The sequence below is a fragment of the Lissotriton helveticus genome, chromosome 12 (assembly GCF_964261635.1).
Source record: "Lissotriton helveticus chromosome 12, aLisHel1.1, whole genome shotgun sequence".
Lineage (NCBI taxonomy): Eukaryota > Metazoa > Chordata > Amphibia > Caudata > Salamandridae > Lissotriton > Lissotriton helveticus.
This window is the reverse complement of record NC_136073.1, coordinates 23,309,190-23,330,994: the sequence shown is the minus strand read 5'-3', so window position 1 is coordinate 23,330,994 and position 21,805 is coordinate 23,309,190. Positions and strand designations below refer to the sequence as shown.

Below are 21,805 nucleotides of genomic sequence, written 5' to 3'. Positions count from 1 at the left end.
AGCAGCTAGCTGCCAGGTGTGCCTGCAATTGCTGTATTATGAAGGATGCCCAATACCCGATATTAACCGCTAGCCTATATCCGATATTAGAACATTGGAATGTTGGGAGCTCCATTGAAAAAAGGGAGTGCTCTGGGCTTATAATGGCTGGTATAAGCCTGGTGCTCCAAAATTCCAATGTTTCTTTGTTCACAGCTCTGGCTGTGAACAAAGGCTTCAGGGACCCTAAGGGGATTCCAATCCCCTCACGCTCCCATAAGGCTTTGTTCTTTTTTGTTAGAACATTCTGCCTTCTAATGGCAGAATGTTCTAATAGCCTTATAGCCCTTCGTAGCTGGGCTATACCGGCTATTAAAGTCCCTCTCCCTTGTTAAAGGCCCTCGCCTTCGGCTCGGGCCTTTAACGCCTTAGAGGGCCTTTAATTGCCGGTATAGCCCTCTACGGCGGGCTACAAGGCTATATAACCAATGCGCAATTCCAGACATTAACCAACAGTTCAGCAGTTTGAAGCAGCCTCTTAGGAGTACCCAAATATGCCTCAGCTAGCCTTGGACACAGGACCCACTGATTGGCTGACGTCAGACTGCAGCCGCTAGAGTAGGAAGACCTGCCTCTGGCCCCTGTGGATGACCCGGAAGAAGAAGATGCAACATATAGTGTAAATGCACGTCCATAAACATCACATATAAGGGCAGTCTTATTACACATTAATTTGTAAATATAAGAACTTCCTGGGAAGTATTTGAATGTTGTGAAGATGCACTGAGAAAGCAAACATTTCATGTTTAATATGATGGATTTTAAGTGCACCAAAGGTTGAGCAGTGTTACAAGTGTCCACTTTTGTTGATTAAAAATTGATTACTTTGGGGAAAGAAACGGACACTTTAAATCCTCATCCCTCCCTGTTGATTAACTGTGTATATAAGCAGCGCACAGCTGCGGGAATTGAAACTTACCAATAAGTTTTCTAAACAAGACTTCAATCATGGAAGGAATTGTGGGTTTAAGCTATGATGCAAGTGAAATAGATGAATTATTAGCGGCGCAACCACTCATCAACAATGCAGATCTAACAGAAGCCCTATCCCAGACGGATGACTGGGACACTTTATCAGAGAAGAAGAGGAACCAAATCAGAACTGCGATTCACGGCATTATTTTGACCGAGTATTTAAGGTCCAAAATAGCGCCTAGAGGCCTATGGGTCGGAAATGCACCTCGCATCTTTCTCCACGATTTGGCATTCCGAAAAGACTGGTCTTCCATTTCATGGAAATGCACCCTAGACTATTTAGTTCTAATTATCAAAACAGCAAGACGCCTCTCGGAAGCACTACTGCTAGAAATAGAAGCCTGTGAAAACGAGCTGAAAAAGGGCATCAACCCACAAGTCTACAAAAAAAGACTTGATGAAATGACAAAGGAAATGGAAGAAACACAAGAGTTCCTGATGCAGAACAAGTTACAGAAACTTGCAAAAGATATCAAGAAATTCAGCCAGGAAAAGATGCACCCATATATAAAAGATGATTTCGTTTTCACAGAAGCAAATTCAGACAATGAATCCATCGGAAAAAACTCATCTAACAATTCCTTTAATAGCTCAGATGACTATAACCCGACTAGAGGTCGAAACAACTTCCGACACCAACGCCCAAGAAGAGGTAATAGATGGCAACGCCCTTACCATCCAACTTTCAATATACCATATTACCAACCTTTTGTTCCACACTACGGAGGCTGGGCTGATCCATTCCAACAAGGAATGCAAGGGATGCAACAAATGCCCCAACTGATGGACCAACAAATGCCGGGACAGCATAATCAGCACCAACAAGAACAACCGTCTTTTTTATCCCGAGGCCGACCCCAGCCCCGAGGAAAAAGAAAGTCTCTGACCTGGCAAGACCAGCAGCGAAACGTCCAAACACGGAGCATGGCAGCAGCACAACCAACAACCAGCAAGAACACTCATTAATCGTCAACCTCTCAGATGTAGAGCTTACCAGCGACCAAATATCTGTCTTGAATAAAGGACTGGGTTTTGTTCCTACCCCAAAAATAGACACTTTCAAAATCAAAAGTGAACTGGCTGAATTCTGCAGAACCCTAAAATTAAAGGCTTTCTTCTCTAATTCCACTACAAAACAACCTGAGGGTGATAATACCCTCCGGAAGAAATCAACTTTCAACCCCCCTTCATCCAGCATACCGCCGGAACTCCACACCTTTGAGCAAGCACTCCTAAAAGGAATAGACAATCTGGACACGAGCGGTACCAAAGTTTTTCAAAACCTGACAAAGAAGGAACGTCTGGCAATGGAAGATCTCAGTAAAAATGAAGATCTGGTGATAAAACCTGCGGATAAGGGGGGAGGCACAGTAATCCTCTCCAAGGCAGGCTATAACCAACAATGCCTAGCCCTCCTCTCTGACACCAGATTTTACCAGAGAATTATAATGGATCCCACTGAGAGACTCCAAAATACCATATCGATCATGGTATATGAGGCTGAAACTAAAGGATGGATATCCAAAAAAGAAGCAGATTTTCTAACGGTCAGGGAGCCAGTCACTCCCTACTTCTACTCCCTCCCAAAAACCCATACAAACAGGATACCACCTCCGGGGCGCCCGATAGTGTCCGGAATTGGATCCGTGCTAGAGCCCCTTTCAAAATTCGCAGACAAATTTTTGAAACCTCTTGTTCAAAAAACGTGTACATACCTAAAAGACACAAGAGATCTCCTGTTACAAATTGAAAACATGCCTTTCGACCCTACTACGATGCTTCTAGTAGGCCTAGATGTGGAATCTCTCTTCACTAGTCTCCCTCAAGATACAACACTACAGATGTTAGAGGATGTCCTTTACTCAGAGACTTGGCAGTATAATACACCAAGACATTTTATACTGGAATGCTGCAAGCTGGCACTTAAAGAATTTTTTTTCAAGTACAACGACCACCTGTACCTCCAAACCCATGGTACCTCCATGGGCAGCGCCTTCGCGCCTTCGGTGGCAGGACTCTATGTTAGCCAATTCGAAACAGAGTTGGTCCTCAATGAAACCAACATGTTCTCTTCCAGTATCATATACTGGAAGAGATACATCGATGACATTTTCCTAATTTGGAACACCGACCAAGACCTGGCAGAGTTTATGTTATGGCTTAACACCCTGGATCCATGGTTAAAATTTACATATACCTCCAGCAATAACCATCTTGACTTTTTGGATTTAACCATATTCAACGAAAGTAGTATCCTGCAGACTAAAACATTCACGAAACCGACGGCGAAAAACAGCCTGTTGTCCCACAAGAGCCATCACCCCAAGCCTCTAAGAGACAATTTGCCTTTTAGTCAATTTCTCCGCCTCAAAAGAAATTGTAGCAAAAACAGCGATTACCAAGAACAAGCAATGGACCTGAGCAAAAAACAAAAAAAGAGGGACTATACCGAAAGAGTCATCAAAAAATGTAAAAAAAGAGCCGACAACCAACCTCGTGAGTGCCTCTTACAAACATATCAAAAAGAACCAGTAAAAGATCTAACCACGTGTGTGACTACTTTCAATCCAGCAACATATGCTATTCAGAAGTTAATCAAAAAGAACTGGCATATAGTGAACACCGGACAGTTCGATTGGCCCAGACCCAGGTTCGCGAATAGAAGGACCAAAAATCTTAAGGACACCCTGGTCCATACCCGCCCCAGGTCTACTGCTCCTCTATCTGTAACCAACAGTGTCAATATGACTCCTCTGTCAGGACACTTCCCGTGCGGAACCTGTGTTGCTTGCAAAACAACAACAGCCACAAAAACTCTACAACTAAAGAATGATTTTGTATGGACTCAGAAGCAGTTCACAAACTGCAACTCATCTCATGTTATTTACATGATTCAGTGCCCGTGCCCGTGCCAGAAGAAATATATCGGGATGACCTGCCGCAAAGTCAAGCTCAGGATAGGAGAGCACAAGAGTAATATCAGGTTGAAAAAGAATACCACCAAGTTGTGCTCCCACTATCTGGAAAAGAACCACACCCATGAGGAAATGCAATGGACAGTCATTGAAATGCTGACCAACAAATCTGGCAATGCCGAAAAGGTACTGTACGAAAAGGAGCAAAGATGGGTGGACCGCTTGCGCACTTTTGAAATTGGTTTAAATGATAATATAGCTTGGCACCACTTTGCTAAGTAAATTACCAACACTTTCACTCGACGAGATGTGAATTCCTGACCTTTTATTTCTCAAGTGCACCAACAACTGGCCCTAATCAATAGATGTAACTAACTACCTACCATCCTATATCAGTGCTCTAATCATCACAATGGTGTAACTGTAATCGGTGACCGCCTACGAATCTTGAGGTTTGCATCACGCCACGAGTAAAAATGACGTGCCACTGTGCCTTTAAACTTGAGGCGCCCTACCGCCTTTAAATAAGAAACTACAACTCGACTTCCGCACTCTGGGGGCAGAGTCAGCACAAGGCTGGAGTGCAGTCTCCATGCGGGTAATGGCGGAAGATATCCCCGACTTTCTTCTTGGGTAAGCCGTATAATTTCTCTCTTCCTGACCGAGGTCCTTGCTCTGCTTTAGCTCTGCAGCACATGAAGGCGTCCCCCGCAGGAAGCAGAGTTTTCTCTCACGACAGGTAAGAACATTACTGCGTTGCAATAGCGGGCTTTACCTCCCTGTCGTTTAACATGAAAAGGCGTGTACCAGCCCTCGATAATAGCTCGCCCAATGTTTTGTCAAGATTAGACCATCCGCTACCTCCGCAAGCACCAACACGGTGACGAGAGGCTCAATAACAGTAATAAGATCTCACGGCCATACAGTTTACAGCTTACAAAATGTGGGTAACATAGAAAAAAAGGCATACTTCCCTGGGTCCACTGAACATTATATAACGTGGCACCCGACCCGAGGTTGAGAGAGACCCCTTGGTCAGCAGCGAAAAACTTTGAAATATGAGATGATGAGATTACCCAGCGCCTGCACTCTATAAAGAATATGTATTCATAGCCTCCCACTATTTCCTCCCCTCACGAGCAACCCCAGTGTTAATAAAATTATTACCTGAACTCTTGCGCTCGCTCTCTTGAAAAATTCCTCATGAGTAATACTAGTGTTAATGAGATTACTAGCTAAATTACTGCACTTACCCACTTCTTAAAATCACTGTTATTAGCTAAAAAAAGCTTTACATGTACATTCTTCCATAGATCGTGAAGAACACAACACTCATATAATTGCAATGAGTTTGGGATTACCGCACAAATCGTGCGAGTAGCATTATATGTGTATGTAAATATTGTTTGTCCTATCTCTATGTAAGTCCTGACGAAAGCTCTTCAGACCTTCGGGCACAATAGAGCTGAAACTTGTTGACAACCCTAACCCAGTAATACTACACGGCCTAGTAACTCGGCCAATAACTGAGTATTCATTATTTTTTTAACTAATGAAAGTTTGCCCTACAATAAATTCTCTGGTGCTCATTTTCATTTCTTAACCATTTTTTTGGGAAAGTCCTTTTGTCTCTGGACACTGCACTCGAGACTGGAGGTGCCTCTGGATGAGGCGAGCAGTACACACTAATAGGAATAACCCTATGATAACTGCGTGAATGTCAATGTGGGGCGGATGAAACAAATATACCGCAATTTCCAATCATACATTGACTTCTCTGAGGGTTTCCTTATTTACACTGAACCAAAGGTTGAGCAGTGTTACAAGTGTCCACTTTTGTTGATTAAAAATTGATTACTTTGGGGAAAGAAACGGACACTTTAAATCCTCATCCCTCCCTGTTGATTAACTGTGTGGATTTTAAGTGCAGCCACAATCCCTACTTAACAGTTACATTAAACTTCATCAAGAGCAATAAAATAATTTTAAAACATTTTAAATCAATGGTGAGTCACTAAAAACAGGCTGATGGGAAGGTAAGACAGAAGGAATGTATCCTGAGGATGACATAGAACTTTATACGACGAAGAGGTGGATGTTCCGGAAGCAAGGAGCTGCAGCCAAGAGATCCTGGTCTCCCAAAGGATGGTGTAAAATTATTGGTTGAAGTAGACAGAATATTGGAAAAAGACTTCAGCTCCTTTGTGACTAAAGAAGGGCTTAAAAACAAGGCTCTGAGACTCTGAGCTTTATAAAAACTCATCTGCTCCCCTGGATTGGGCTCTCTAAGCCTTGATTGTGGCCTTCATGTGTGCTGACAATAAGGAGATCCATCTAAAGATCCAAGGTGATTTTGGGAGATCTGCAGAAAGGCGCAGGCTCTCTGGCAGAATTTTTGGGAGAATTCATGCCTCCTGGCAGGGGCTCAGAACCCTGTTTTAGCTGCAGCAAGCGCAGCTGGGCCCCAGAGCACATTAAAGCCTGGGGCAACATCTAAGGCGCCTGTATGGAGGGGTAGGGGTTTCAGATAGCAGTGAACCCCCTGGTCAGGACGCATCACCTATGACAGCCACTCTGTCCCTCATTGATCCTGTAGGGCAAAAAGAGGTTGAGATAGCCATCAATAAAATTGTGCAAGGGAAGGCACCGGGCCAGGATGGCATCCCTGGTGACCTATTTCGCGCCAACATTGAGCAATGGGCTAAGTTTTTCTCCATTTTGATTAATGCCCTACTCCAGGGGGTTCCGGTCCCAAGTTCTTGGAAAGGGGCCGAGGTGATCCCGATTTACAAGAAGGGACATAGGGGAGACCCTGCCAACTATCGTCCAATCAGCCTCATTGATGCTGGCCAGAAGGTGGTTGGCAGGGTCCTTCTGGAGAGGATCCTTTCATGGGCAGAGGAGAAAACATCATTTCCCAATTCCAGGCAGGTTTTAGGGTGTGCACAAGCACTGCCGACCAGGCATTTAGGCTGGTGCTACTATATTGGAAGATAGTAACCATTGGCAAGGGAGGCCTCTACCTGGCCTATATTGATTTAAAGTCGGCGTTTGACCTGGTCCCCCGAGAACGCTTGTGGACGGTTTTGCGGGAGATGGGGTTGCCCTTGCCCATTATGAATCTGTTGGCTCGTATGCATGATGGAAATTATGCTTGCATCCGGTGGGGCACCCAGGAGCAGAAAACCGACAAAATCCCGGTAAACAGAGGTGTTCGCCAGGGTTGCGTCCTGGCGCCTACCCTCTTTTCATTTTTTTAAATGGGGTTGTCTCATTTTTATCTGATATTGATGCTGATGCTCCTACCCTGGCCGGTGTTAAAGTGCCCGCCATGCTCTTTGCGGATGATACCCTACTGGTATCTAAAACACCTATGGGGCTCCAGAAGCTTCTGGATCGGTTTTGCACATTTTGTAACTTAAGGGGCTTGGCCATCAATACAACCAAAACCAAGCTCCTTTACTTTAACCCTAGTAAGAAAGCCAACCGCACGCTTACTCTTGATGATGTGCCCCTAGAGCGTGTCAAAACATTTGATTACTTAGGGATAAGGATATCTGATCAATTGAAATGGCACCCACATATTGAGAAAATGGCCCTGAATCACAAACGTGTCCTGGGAGTCATTGGGAGGGAACATAGAGCCTCAACATCCAGACCTATAGCACCTGTACTGGAGATTTACTCCGCAAAAGCTATAGGTAGTGCTTTGTACGGAGCGGAGCTCTGGGGTTTCAATAATGTTGATCCCCTTGTTATGGCTGAAAACAAGTTTTTCAGGGAGCTGGTCTCATTACCTAGGGGTACTCCAAGCAAACTCCTCCAACATGACTTTGGATGCCGATCGATTAAAGATCTCATTATCTTGCGCTCGCTTCTCTACTGGGCTCGTTTGTGGCGTACACCAGAGCTATCTAGCAATGCGGATGGTCTTAGAGAAGTCATGAACATGCAGGGGTCCCATAAAATTGTTTGGCTCACTAGGGTAAAGAAGTTTTTATTGGCAATTGGTTTTAATATTGCATGGGAGTCAGGTGTATCGGTGTCCAAACTGGAGATTAAGAGAGCTTATTGGCTGTGGGTCGATGCCCAAGACTCTAGAGATACCAACTTGGGCAGGTTAACAGACGAGTTCCGCCTACACAAGACGGTATATCGTCTGGAACCCTATCTGGATTTCATTAGGAAACCCAGAGATAGGGCTTTATACATCCAGTTCAGACTGGGAACTCTCCCGGTTCGTGAACGCACCTGTAAGTGGAAACCCCCTAACCAAACACCTGCCAATTGCCCGATACACTTGAAACAATCCCACATTTCTTTTTTGTATGTTGTGCCTATAATATTCCTAGGTCGAAATGGCTAAAACCTGTCTGCCGACAGTTTGAGACTAACAACCATGCCTCTGCTCTTAGAATCTTGCAGATGGATCCCAACACCACCCTGGCCTGTGGGGTGGCCAACTTTCTTAGTTGGGCATGGCTGATTAGATTGAAAGACCTTAGATAATTTTATATGATGACCACTTTTTTCCTTATGTCCAAAGCTGTGATTGGTTTAATGATTTTTTCATTGTTGTATTCTGGTCTAAGTATTTATTCAAATGCTTTTTACTAATGAATTGTATTTTAGCTGCCTTGTGCTTTTTAAGATATTTCATATCGAAATAAAGCTTTGTACTACATTAAAGCCTGGGGCAACATCTAAGGTAGCTACCTGGTTGCATTCCACATAGTCCTCGACGCAAGACTCATGTCAAGAGGCATGTTGTTTGCTGCCAAACATGACATATTTAGGCGATACCATAATAGAACTGCCAACCTTGGGCTTGCCTGGGAAACAGTCAATGTTATCCTATGCCAATAAAGGGCACTATCAGTGATAGACCGCCCCAAAGGGACATCTTAGCTTGCACTTACATGTAAACCTTTAATATAATGCACCCTGCCTCCTGGCCTTAGGAGGCCTTCCTTAGGGGTGCCTGGCATATATTAAAAATGCTGCATTAACTTTGCCATGCATAGTGAGGGCAAAGTCAAGTTCGTACAGTTTCCACTTCTCCTGCAGTCTGCAGTGGCAGGGCTGCTGTCAATAGTTTACTTGGTCCACTCAGGATGGCACAATCCGTGCTCCAGGCCCTGGTGACCCCTTTAACACACACCTATGCCCTGGGCACCACTGGTAACATATACTAGGGAGTCATAAGGGGGTTAAAGTCCTTGCCAATTGGGGGTACCAATTCAAACATATCCATTTTAGAGAGAAAGCCCTGGCACTGGGGCCTAGTTAGCAGGTTTCAGTGCACTGTCAGCCGAAAACCAGCATCTAGTAGTCCAAATGGGGGCAAAAAGTGAGAAGCATCTGCAAAAAGGCCTGTTACCGTGCACCAAGCAGTAGTCTGAAAATATGTATTTATTTTAGCTTGTTGTTTAGCGTTCAGGCAGCCCTTCAGTCGCTTCAGAGCGCTGTACCTAAAGTGTCATACATCCGTTAAAGGGAAACATCCTTTACAACGAAACTTTTACAACGCAGTGCTATTACAACGCAGGTTTTACAACGAAAACCAATACAATGCATTGCACTGGGGGGCACTGGGGGGCGCTCTAGGATAGGGGATAGATTTAATTTACTATCCAACACCTTCCCTACTATCCACGGGGACTGGAGTTGGAATAGTAAATTAAACTATTCACTAGCCAGCACCCCAAAGCGCTATGCCTTGTAACAGCATGCATTGTAAAAACTGCGTTGTAACAGCATGCGTGGTAAAAGCATGCGTTGTAGTGTCATACATCCAAGTTAACATGCTGTTAACAAGCCCAATACTCTGGGTTGGTAAATGCAGCCTGTTCCGATGCTATACGGGTACGTTTTCAATCTTCGGGCTCCAGAGATACACAAGAAACCTAATTTAAGGGCAAACGTGAAAAGGGGGGCTGTCCCAGAGGCCACAGCCAATACTGTGGCTGGATGTACCCTGGCCCTGAAGGGAAGTATGCCGAGGCGCTCCTGTGAAAGAGCAGGGCTGTCAATCATAGTGAAGTTAGCCAATGGCTGAAGTGGGCTGACCCATTGCCCCATGCTTCCATGGACGGAAGAAAAAAGTGAATCACACAACGACAGACCAATGGATAAAGAGGGCTGGCTGAAATCCCCTGTAAGTATATTATATATCCAATTTTACTAAAATATAAAGGTCTTGACTAACCCAAACTCAACAAGGGAGCAACAGGTAAGGGGGCCTAGAAACACATGGACTAGGGCAGAGGAAAAAGAGGCTACCATCAGGAAACAGAAGGCCAGAGTTGTGGGGCAGCCATAGACAGTACCAGCAGGAGAAGTGGTAGTACTTGGAGCTGTCCTAGGCTTCTAGCAGCATATTTAGGTCTGGGGCATCATATGTATAACCCGCTAACCTATTGTTAATATTAATGAATGTACCTCCACAATGGAATGAGGAGAGAGGAGTTTGCCTAACGGCTAGGGCGGTCGACTTCGAATCTGGGGAACTGGGTTGGAGTCTCGGCAACGACACTGAACATCCTGTGATTCTTGACAAATCACGTACGGCCACATGCATCATTGTTGCCGTTTGCGATTCCTAAATTGCGAAAATTAAGGAATCGCAATTTAGAAATCCCAAATGGCAATGCATGAAAAATTCACATTTTTTTTGCGATTCGGTATTTTTCCTTAATTGCGATTCACAATTTGCGAATCGCAATTAAGGAAACCCTTCCCATTGATTCCTATGGGCCAAAAGGCCCATAGGAATGAATGGGAAGGCATTCACATTTTGCGAATTTCATTTTGCGACTTGCAAAATGTGAATGCAATTTCAAGGGTGCAGGGGGGTCCAAAGAACCCCTCCCTGCACCCCTGAAATTTAACTTTAAGATCAATTTACACACACACACATGCCACAAGGACATGTGTGTGTGTAAATTAAAACTTTCAAATATGTAACTTGTGCATGTTTGAAAGTTTTCGGTAAATTAGCATGAAGTTCAACTTCATGCTAATTTACCCCTTCCAAATTGCGAATTCGCAATTTAAAAATAATCATCCATTGCATTTAAGAAATCTCAAATTGCGATTTCTTAAATGCAATCACAATTTTAGAAATCGCAACATGGTTGCGATTCCTAAAATTGCGAAAGCATGATGCATCCAAAATTTGGGAATTGCATTCGCAAACGACCGAAAATTACGATTTGCACAGTTTGCAAATGCAATTCTCAATGATGCATGTGGCCGGTAATCTCACCCGTGCCTAACAAAAATTAATGTGTCCTCATGTAATACAACTGGTGCTATGTAAAGCGCTCTGATACCCGATTCGGGTCAAGTTCGCGCTATATAAAACTCTCTAAAATAAAAACAAAAAATAACCATTACATTTTATGAATGGGCTGGTGGTGGGTGAAACCATTCTAGTACAGCACATGGGGCCCATTTTGTAAAGCGGCGTGACAATCTTGGTAAATCTGGCGTTTTATTATTCCGCATTGCATACTGCAGGAACACTCACATAATGTAAGATTTGTTAACAAGACACAAACATGAATTTTGGAGAATTTTCAGAATAGATCTGACCCGGGGGACGTTTGTGATCACAAAGTAGCCATTTCCCCGCGCATATACCGGAGCACGGAGCTTCGCGAACCATATGATGTGTATCTGGGCCGAGAGCAAGACTTCTGGCGCGACAATAAAAACGGTAAATGGTGCCATAAAACACACAATAGGCAGACAAACAAAAACAGAGGCATAAAAAAAAAAAAGACGGGCCGCGGCTTCAGCGCCCTGTGCTGCCCCCTGTGGCTCGTAAAAGGTTACGACGCCTCGTATTTCTCCTGATGGAGATGGGAAGAGATTGGCAGAGGGAGTACTTCATACGCCAGCTTTTTATACCCTCCTGCTGCCAGCCGGGTATAACCACCCTCCCTATACACGACACAGGGGAAGTTGTCCATCTGTTTCCAACATTGTTTATTTGGCAAGTGTTTCACAATTGCAAAATACATTTATGTTCAATCCATTAAACCTTCTCCCTCAAGCCATTCTCTTATCGGAGTGCCACGTCGCCATCTCCACCATGAAGCGGATAGTAGAGGGGGTAACGCAGCAGTGTCTTGAGTGGCCGTAAGGCTGTACGCCCGCAAGCCCGCAAGCCCGCACACCTGGTCGGACAGTGCTATACTCAAAAGTTGGCAGCATGGTGTCTGCCTCCCCTTCTACAGACTGTCAGTCAATGCCGTATCATGAATGCACTCTAGGGGGCGTGTTACAGGAATTGCCCCAGGGTCAGCAGGTGTGATCACCCACTTTCTTTTTTTGCACAATATTTGTTCGTTCGGAAGTGTCAAGAAAAGAGCACAGAGCTGTTAAGGACGAGAACCCTCACTCACCCGAAGGTGACATGCTTCATTATAGGGCGCACTTTCTTTGCCACCAGAGCACTTTGGTATTACAGAAGGAGCCGCAGACGCTTCTAACGGGGCACTCCCTTATTAGAACCGGCCCCATTCTAATGAGATAAACCCTTTGCCTCTGTGTCCGCGCCGTATTATGGACCATCAGGAGGTGCACAGACTGTGCGTCAGAAAGAGGGACACAGTCTACTCACCCCTTGTCAACACCCCTTCAAAGGGGGGGGATGGGGTCCCATGAATCGCCCACAAATGCCCATGCAGCCGGGTGCAGTCAACCAGTACACCTGTGCGCAGGGGGAGCTCTGTTCTTCTTTCTATGCAGGCTGCATTGCCGCCTGCACAGCGAAGGGCGGACTGGGTACTGCAAGCGGTGCCAAGATGGCGGCCGCAGTTCATTATCTGTAATAGGATGCACTCTCCTTGTTTGCGCCCGGCACGCCTAGTTAAATGTGTTGAACCAGAGTCTTGCTTTCCAATGCCCCATGTCCTCAGTCAGCATTGGCTGTACAGCACAAACAAAAGTAAAAGAAAAAAAAAAGAAAAGAAAAAAAAGGTGTAATGACACACCCATACATCATTGTGTTGGTGCGCACGCATGTGTCATAATGTATACAAGAATGCGTATCTTGGCGCAAGAACACATGACTGACCACGCATGAGCGCTTGAAAAATGACGCTTGTGCCTTTTGTTTTCTTTGGTTTTATTTACCCATCCAAAACGGATCTGTAAATAAATAAAAAAACAACAAGTCATGTGAGTGTCTTTATTTAAAGTAATTAAAAAAAAAAAAAACTGTGACTGCAAGGTGGGGGACAAGAGAGGATCAGTGGTGGGCAGAAACACAATTGAGGGACACATCTTGAAAACACATGCACTCTCATGGCATATCTAAGCAAAAAGAAAAAAGTAGGTCCCTAAAAGTGAGAAGTGGAAGAACAAGCAAAGAGGGTATGCCACAGTGGAGGGACAAACGCATGAAGGACAGGGTAAGCCAACGAATAAGAATCAAGCACATAAGAGTGCCAGTAAAACCAGCCAATGGTAAGCAATTTGAGGGCTGCAATTGCCGGTCTGTTTTTGGTAAGCTATCAATATTCCTTTCCCAACCAGTCTGCTAGGCTCATTCTAAAAAGGATAAAGCAAGCCCCTCCGCTAAAGACACCCTTGAAGTAGGAAAATAAGAAATGGCTGGCATCTTCAAAGGAAGGGCAGGGCCGGGCCATAGTCAGATGGCATCGGACTGATTCCACCACACACACCATCAGACATTCTGAAACACAAGGAATTATTCTGTCTTCCCCTGCCCCTACCCCTACCCCTACCCCTACCCCTACCCCTGCCCTTACTCCTGCCCCTGCCCTTACTCCTGCCCCTGCCCTTACTCCTGCCCCTGCCCCTACCCCTACCCCTACCCATACCCCTACCCATACCCCTATCCCTGCCCCTGCCCCTGCCCTTACCCCTGCCCTTACCCCTGCCCTTACCCCTGCCCCTACCCCTGCCCCTGCCCTTACCCAAGCTCCCACCCAATCCCCCACCCCCAGCCCACGCCCCAGCCTCCAGCCCCCGCCCGAATCCCCCAGCCCCCGCCCCCAAGCCCCAGCCCCCAAGCCCCCGTCCCCCGCCCCCAAGCCCCCGTCCCCCAAGCCCCATACCCCATCATATGTCACTGCAAACCGCATGCGGCCTCGGAAAAGCCGACGTGCCACCAATGCGGGCCCCTGTTAATCAGAAAATCTCCCACCACCCTCAAGTAATCTTTCAGCCATTGACCGGCATCGCCTTATGAAAGACCCATTTTTTCAGGCCTGCTTGATCTTGGGCTAACTGTTGTCGTTGGGATCAATACATGTCCTCGAGCCTGGATTATTAGCATTGAATCAGAGCTGGCGGTTATGATGGGAATCCGATAACCGCGGATCAGGCGGACGTTTGTCCCAGGCTCTGCATACTCCGCACTGCCTTGGTGCAAGAGATGCAGCGCCCCCTACAGCTCAACCTATGGGAGATATATATATATATATATATATATATATAGATATATACACACACATATACACACACACACACACACACACACACACATACATATACACACACACACACATATATATATATACACACACACACACACACACATAACATGTATATACACACATATATACACCTATATATTACCTACTGGCGGTCGCCAGTAGGTATATATAGTTAGGATTTTTTCTCTATGGGTTTTTTGAAAATTCTATGTCTAATAACTTTGGCGTTTGTGGACGGAATTGGCTGAAATTTTCAGGAAAATGGCACATTTTGTTTCTGAGCAGCCCCTGAAAATTGGGGGGGGGGGTTCGTCCAGGGGGGGTCGAGAAAAAAGGGGGGTCCCAAAACGTGTTTTTAACATTGAGTTTTCCATAGGGCGGTTGGCCTCACTTTTAGCCCGAACGGCTGAATGGATTTGCACGAAACTTGGCAAAATTGTAGGGACTGGTAGCCCGATGTGCCTTTTGTAGGTCTCAATATATGTGCTACAGTGGATTTTGAGAAATTAACGTTTAAAAAAAGATATATATCTGTAACAGCGGACCGGGCAGCGCTCCAGGACGCGTACTTTTCGCGCAACGGAGCTTTGTGAAGCGAAGCTGATTGGTTCTCCGGCGTCTGTCAACATTCCAAACAGTCCGTAGCGGCCGCCATCTTGTCTCTCGGTAGGATCGAGAGACAAGAGGAGGCCAAAGCGAAGGGGCAAATGACCATAAGGGGGAATAGTAGATCCTCGCTGACCCCCTAGGTTTGATGTGGAGGTTTTAAAAGGGCCCCGCGGGGCAAAAAAAAAAATAATAATAATAATCGAACGGCTGAATGGATTTGCACGAAACTTGGCAAAATATTAGGGACTGGTAGCCCGATGTGCCTTTGCTAGGTCTCAATATATGTGCTCCAGTGGATTTTGAGAAATTAACGTTCAAAAAAAGATATATATCTGTAACAGCGCTCCGCTTCGCGTACTTTTCGCGTTACAGAGCTTTGCGAAGCGAAGCTGATTGGCTCTCTGGTGTCTGTAAACATTCCAAACAGTACGTAGCGGCCGCCATCTTGTCTGTCGGTAGGATCGAGAGACAAGAGGAGGCCAAAGCGAAGGGGCAAATGACCATAAGGGGGCATAGTAGATCCTCGCTGACCCCCTAGGTTTGATGTGGAGGTTTTAAAAGGGCCCCGCGGGGCAAAAAAAAATAAATAATAATAATAATCGAACGGCTGAATGGATTTGCACGAAACTTGGTAAAATATTAGGGACTGGTAGCCCGATGTGCCTTTGCTAGGTCTCAATATATGTGCTTCAGTGCATTTTGAGAAATTAACGTTCAAAAACAAGATATATATCTGTAACAGCGCTCCGCTTCGCGGAGATAAAATTATATCTGTATTACCTAGCTGTTGCTAACACCAGTTAGCGACGGCTAGTAGGAGATACCGACCATCTTGGGCCCCACTTTGCATGTGAGTGATATTTATCACTAATGACATGCAAAGTGGGCATGCCAAGATGTTAGCGACTGGAAACAGTCGCTAACATCGCTATCTCCTATTATCAACTTTTGGAAATATTCGAGATAAGCGCGAATATCTCCAAAAAGTAACAGCTGCCCTGAGCAGTTCTTAGCCATGTTATCCAATGGGAGGTGGATAACATGGCTAAGAGCATTAGCTCGGTAATGCATGAATATCGCTGAGTTTTCAGCGATATTAATGCATTGCGGTCGTTTTTTATCGTATTTGCGATAAACCTTGATAATAGCAAGGTTTATCTGCGATAATTTCTGACGGTAAAAAAATCTTTGCAATGCATCGTTAGGGATAAATATCGCTTAACTTTGGTAATATGCCCCAACGTCTGTTAACGTTCGATTCGAAGGAAATCAGGAAGTGTTGAAAAACATTGTCTGCGCCATCTTGTCTTTTTTCAAATGCCACACTTTTGTCGTGCACGGCAGCCATTTTAGATGCCTTGACCAGACCCACTCTGTGCACGCTGTCGATCCTTAGCATGGCTCCCCACCCTCGCAAGCATCTCACCCAGGCAGTGGTCACCCCCGCTCTCTGTCTTATGCATGGGTAATAAACCTCCCCCCATCTGCGCTGCTCTTCCCTGAGAATCACACCCTGTGCCCGCCCGACACCTCCCTTTCGCCCTATTCACTACCGCACCCTCTGACACTCCTTTTCCTCTGTGTCCGATTGTCCAGGCCGGTCCTAGGCTATCAGCTAGCCCTGCAGATGTAGTTTATGGCCACAGCTGTAAAGAATCACCCCTCTTCAAAGGAGTTATAGTAGATCAAGGCCCACACTCGATGAGATCCGTCACAGCAGAAGCGTTGCTATTATCTGAAAACCATCCTGTATTGTGATTGGGGAGGGGACCGAGCGTGAAGCGGAAGATTCCAGGGATGACTCTTTGTACATCAAAGTTTTTACAATTATGTGTCACATTAAAAATATATAGCACTCCGACAAAGTAGTAAGATTATAAAACTTTAATAATTTATAAATATATACAAGAAAACAAAAATAGTAATAACATATAAACATTTTTAGGGAAAAACAACGAAGTAGCGGTCGGCTGTGCGAATAGTCCCAACGCAGCACAACGTCCAGATTTCCGGCGTGGGGCGTCGCGGGGGGTGGGTCATCAGTAGCAAACTGTTGTGCGAATAGTTCCAAGGCAGCAGAACGCGCCGAAATCTAGATGACACGAAAGTGATGTCTAGTAAGTTGCCACCCAGCAAATAACGGTGTGGGGCGTCGCGGGGGGTGGGTCATCAGTAGCAAACTGTTGTGCGAATAGTTCCAAGGCAGCAGAACGATGGCACCAAGGTGATGTCCAGTAAGTTGCCGCACTGGTTTTGGTATCCTACAATGCTGCTCCGAATAACGGCGTGGGGCGCCCCGGGGGAGGCGGCGTGAACGGGCCTCTCCAGGTGGAGTGTCATCTGTTGTAGTGGGGCGCCCCTTTACCGTTTCGGTTGCCATTCCGTCCGTTTTTGGTCCACTGTGTCAAAAGCCGCAATTCAGCTGAGTTGCGCCCACTCTTGCGGTGCAGCGATAGGCGGCTGTCACAGGACTCTCAAAATGGCGGCAGGCTCTTTCCTTTTTGGGCCTGGTCCACTGAAATGGCCCTGGGACACCTTGGAAATCGGACGCTTGTCTGCTAGGTCTTGGACCCCATTCTCGAAAGCGTCCCCTCCGCCTTGAGAATTCATCAAAAGTTTTGGGGGCCCCGACTCCTGCAGGCTTCTGGTGGGGAGCGGCTGCCATGATTGCTCGCGGAATGACCACGATGGAGCTACGAGATGGTGGTGCTCTCATGCTGACGCCAGTTTAGTCTGAAACATCCAGAAACAAGGTGGGGCTTTCATCGTTTGGGAAAAAAAAAAAGTTTTCATCCAATGAAAAGTGTTGTTTTTAGGTCATATGATCAAGCCTTCCATCATTAGGAAACCAAAAGTAAAATGAACCAATGAAAAGTTTTATAAACAAGTCACATGGCCTGTTATGCGGCATAGGGTATAAAATGCGGAGAAAATACGTTGGCACGTGAGGCGGCGTCAGTAGCGGACCGATGTGCGAATAGGCCGAAGGCAATACAACGCGCCAAGATCCGGATGGCACCGAGGTGGTGTCCAGCAAGTTGCAGCACTGGTGTGGCCATCCTACAATGCTGAAAGTCGGCGTGGGGCGCCCCGTTGGCCTGTGAGTTTGCGTCAGTAGCGGACCGATGTGCGAATAGGCCGAAGGCAGCACAACGCGCCAAGATCCGGATGGCACCGAGGTGGTGTCTAGTAAGTTGCCGCACTGGTGTGGCCATCCAACAATGCTGAAAGTCGGCGTGGGGCGCCCCGTTGGCCTGTGAGATGGCGTCAGTAGCGGACCGATGTGCGAATAGGCCGAAGGCAGCACAACGCGCCAAGATCCGGATGGCACCGAGGTGGTGTCATAGTTGAGAGTTCTGAGCAGCGGTTGTAACACTGTCTGAAGCTTATTTGCAGCTGCTGCAGCTTCACTACGCGCCAAGATCCGGATGGCACCGAGGTGGTGTCTAGTAAGTTGCCGCACTGGTGTGGCCATCCAACAATGCTGAAAGTCGGCGTGGGGCGCCCCGTTGGCCTGTGAGATGGCGTCAGTAGCGGACCGATGTGCGAATAGGCCGAAGGCAGCACAACGCGCCAAGATCCGGATGGCACCGAGGTGGTGTCTAGTAAGTTGTCGCACTTCTGTGGCCATCCTACAATGTTGAAAGTCGGCGTGGGGCGCCCCGTTGGCCTGTGAGATGGCGTCAGTAGCGGACCGATGTGCGAATGGGGCCAAAGGCAGCGCAACAATATTTTCTGACTGACACCACAAGGCGCTGAGATGCCAAGATCCGGATGGCACCGAGGTGATGTCTAAGTTGCGGACTGATGTGCGAATGGGGCCAAAGGCAGCGTAACAATATTTTTTGTATGGAAGATACCACTAGGCGTTGAGATGCCAAGATTCGGATGGCACCGAGGTGATGTCTAGCAAGTTGCTGTACTGGTGTGGTCATCCTACAATGCTGAAACTCGGCGTGGGTCGCCCCATTAGCCTGTGAGATGGCGTCAGTAGCGGACCGATGTGCGAATAGGCCGAAGGCAGCACAACGCGCCAAGATCCGGATGTCACCGTGGTGGTTTCATAGTTGAGAGGCACTTCATCTGCAGTGGGGCGCCGAGATCCGGATGGCACCGAGGTGATGTCTAGCAAGTTGCTGTACTGGTGTGGTCATTCTACAATGCTGAAAGTCGGCGTGGGTCGCCCCATTAGCCTGTGAGATGGCTGTTCTTTGGATTTGGGCCTGGTCCACTAAAATGGCCCTGGGACACCTTAGAACTCGGACGCTCGATTTTTTTTTCCTTTCCTGTACATGCAAAAAAAGGTAAATGCCCGGTACGTTACACGCTTCATCTGCCACGATGAACTCTCCAGAGGAACCGAAAAAAAATATAGTTGTGGTAACTATACCATGCATCGTCATATGGAGAGGTGGCACCAATTAATTATAGTGCTGCATAAAAGAGAGATTTGGAGGAGAACCCCTGACCTGCTAGTACATTCATCAAAGAAGTGGCACTGAGAGCTTCAGAGGCAAGGGAAACGGTCCCAAATATTTAGAAGAACTTTGGAAAGATTAAAATGACATGTTTAGATTGTGGCAAATTAATTTCATGTGGACAGATGAGTGTTACTCTAATAAATACAGCATATGAACATCATCATAGTCGATGGTTGGTAGAGACATTTTGACTATATCCTGGACCTGCCCGTCCTCGCCCAAAATGGCGCCGGAATAAATGGGACTCGTAACTCCTTGTTGTGTACTGGTTGCAGAACCTTGAAATCACGAGATACGTATGCAGTTTTGAAGCACATGGCGGGCGGGGACGAGAATTGATTGAATATTTCGACATCCCTATTGATATTAAGTTCTGATGTGTTATTGATTACTGTACTATTGAAAGTTCGAATTAACGTCACCCATGGTACTTGCCCGCAAATGTATATCTAGATAATTTTATTGTAACTGGCCCTGTCGTATTTTAATTATAAAATGTACGTCCACCGATTCCGTAACTGTTAGACACCTTAGTTCTTGCAACCTAATGGCCCGCCCGTTACGTTCCTCTACAGTGTAAATGTCTACTCATCATATACGATTACAGTTTGCTCTGTGGCAGGCCCACGTGGTTATAGGCTCGTATTTGTATAATGAAATTTTCACAATAAAGGTTTTTAAAAGAAAAAATGGTAGTAGTATATACATTGGTAAAGTTTTTAATAATAGTGACTGTTTTAGAATCATTAAAAGGCAAGTGAAATAAAGCAGACCAATTACATGAAGGGTAAAAGGTATAATACGAAGGAACGCAGTAAAGATAAATGGTCAAGGGCTGTTGTGTTTTCTATTCCTGCAACATAAAGTGATCGATAAGAATCTCATATTCAGGCGTATCGGCGACTAAGACAGCAGGTCGACCCTCTTTTGCTCAACGGCTCCGTCATGGGACGAAGAAACGCTCTTTTTCTCGAAAAAAGAATATATTTTACTTGCAGGACAGTTGTAAAATTTCCGGGAAAGTACATTAGCCTGGAACATTATAACATATATTTAAGAAAAAATAATGTTCGGAAGTAATGAAAAGCGTAATTTTTAGGTCATATGACCAAGCCTTTCATCATTACAATAAGAAAAGTAAAATGAACCAATGAAAAGTTTTATTAACAAGTCACATGACTTGTTATGCTTACGTTACGCGCTGCGCGCCCCGGATGACTTCCGGATGCGCTAACGCGGCGCGTCATATGACGCATTACGCGACAACGCAGGTACAGAATATAGTCAAAATGTCTCCACCAACCAGCGGTCGGAACACAACCCCTTTCAGCAGGCTAAATAGTTCTGTTAAATGACAACAGAAGGGACAGGCAACAAGAACCATCAGTCAAAGAGGGGAGGGCTAGTTCTTCTCTACCGGGTTACATTGGGGCGCTACCGGAACTGATCGAATTGGTAGTCTACAGTGTTTCTGGATGTTTCAGACTGAAGCTGGGGTTAGCATGAGAGCAGCACCATTTCGTAGCTCCGTCGTGGTCATTCCGCAACCAATCATGGCAGCCGTTCTTTATCGTTATTTTGGGCGGGGTGGGTGGCGGAGCCGAGCTGTTTTGCAGCCATCATTGTGTGGAGTTCAGTTCATCTCACTAGTTTTGTATTTGTAATGAGGGGTTGTTCCTAATGTTTCTATTTTAGCGAGGTCAAAAAGAGATCCCATTAGTGGCCTACTGATTTTGCTCGATTCCTTTTCTTTTTTTTTACACGATTTTTCGTTATCTGCAAAGACTAAACAGAGTATTGCGACTCTGTGTTTGTTTGTAAATAGAGAATGAACCAAAGAGAACTAATTCTAAAACAGTAAATACTTGGATAACAATCAATCAAATGGAGAGAGAAGCAGGCACGACGGATTACAACGGGGGCAAAGGCCTGCGTTAACTACCTTTCACTATCTGCAAAGAGAGAGTACTCCTAATAGAAATGAGGGGGGGGGGGCACCATTCAAAGCAGATCAGTGTGCATAAACACGAAAATGTTTTCACTTACCACGTACTTGACATTCGACAGCTTATGATATTTGCTATTAAAAAAACCATTGAAATTCACTGAAAAAACCATAGGTTATAGACCATATATAGTTAGGAATTAGCATTTACAAAACCTTGAAAATTCACTGAAAAAACCATAGGTTATAGACCATATATAGTTAGGAATTAGCATTTAAAAAACCTTATTTTACTCACACAAAACCATTGAAATTCCATATATAGTTAGTTGCACTAACTATATATCGCGCACCCGCAATCCACTGCTG

At 45.7% G+C, this 21,805-nt stretch overlaps 1 protein-coding gene across 1 annotated transcript in view; it reads right to left on the bottom strand.

The window, feature by feature from the left end:
• HAPLN4 (hyaluronan and proteoglycan link protein 4) overlaps nucleotides 1-21,805 on the bottom strand; it is a 92,359-nt gene that overhangs the window by 35,106 nt on the left and 35,448 nt on the right. The gene's annotated exons all lie outside the window — the stretch shown is intronic.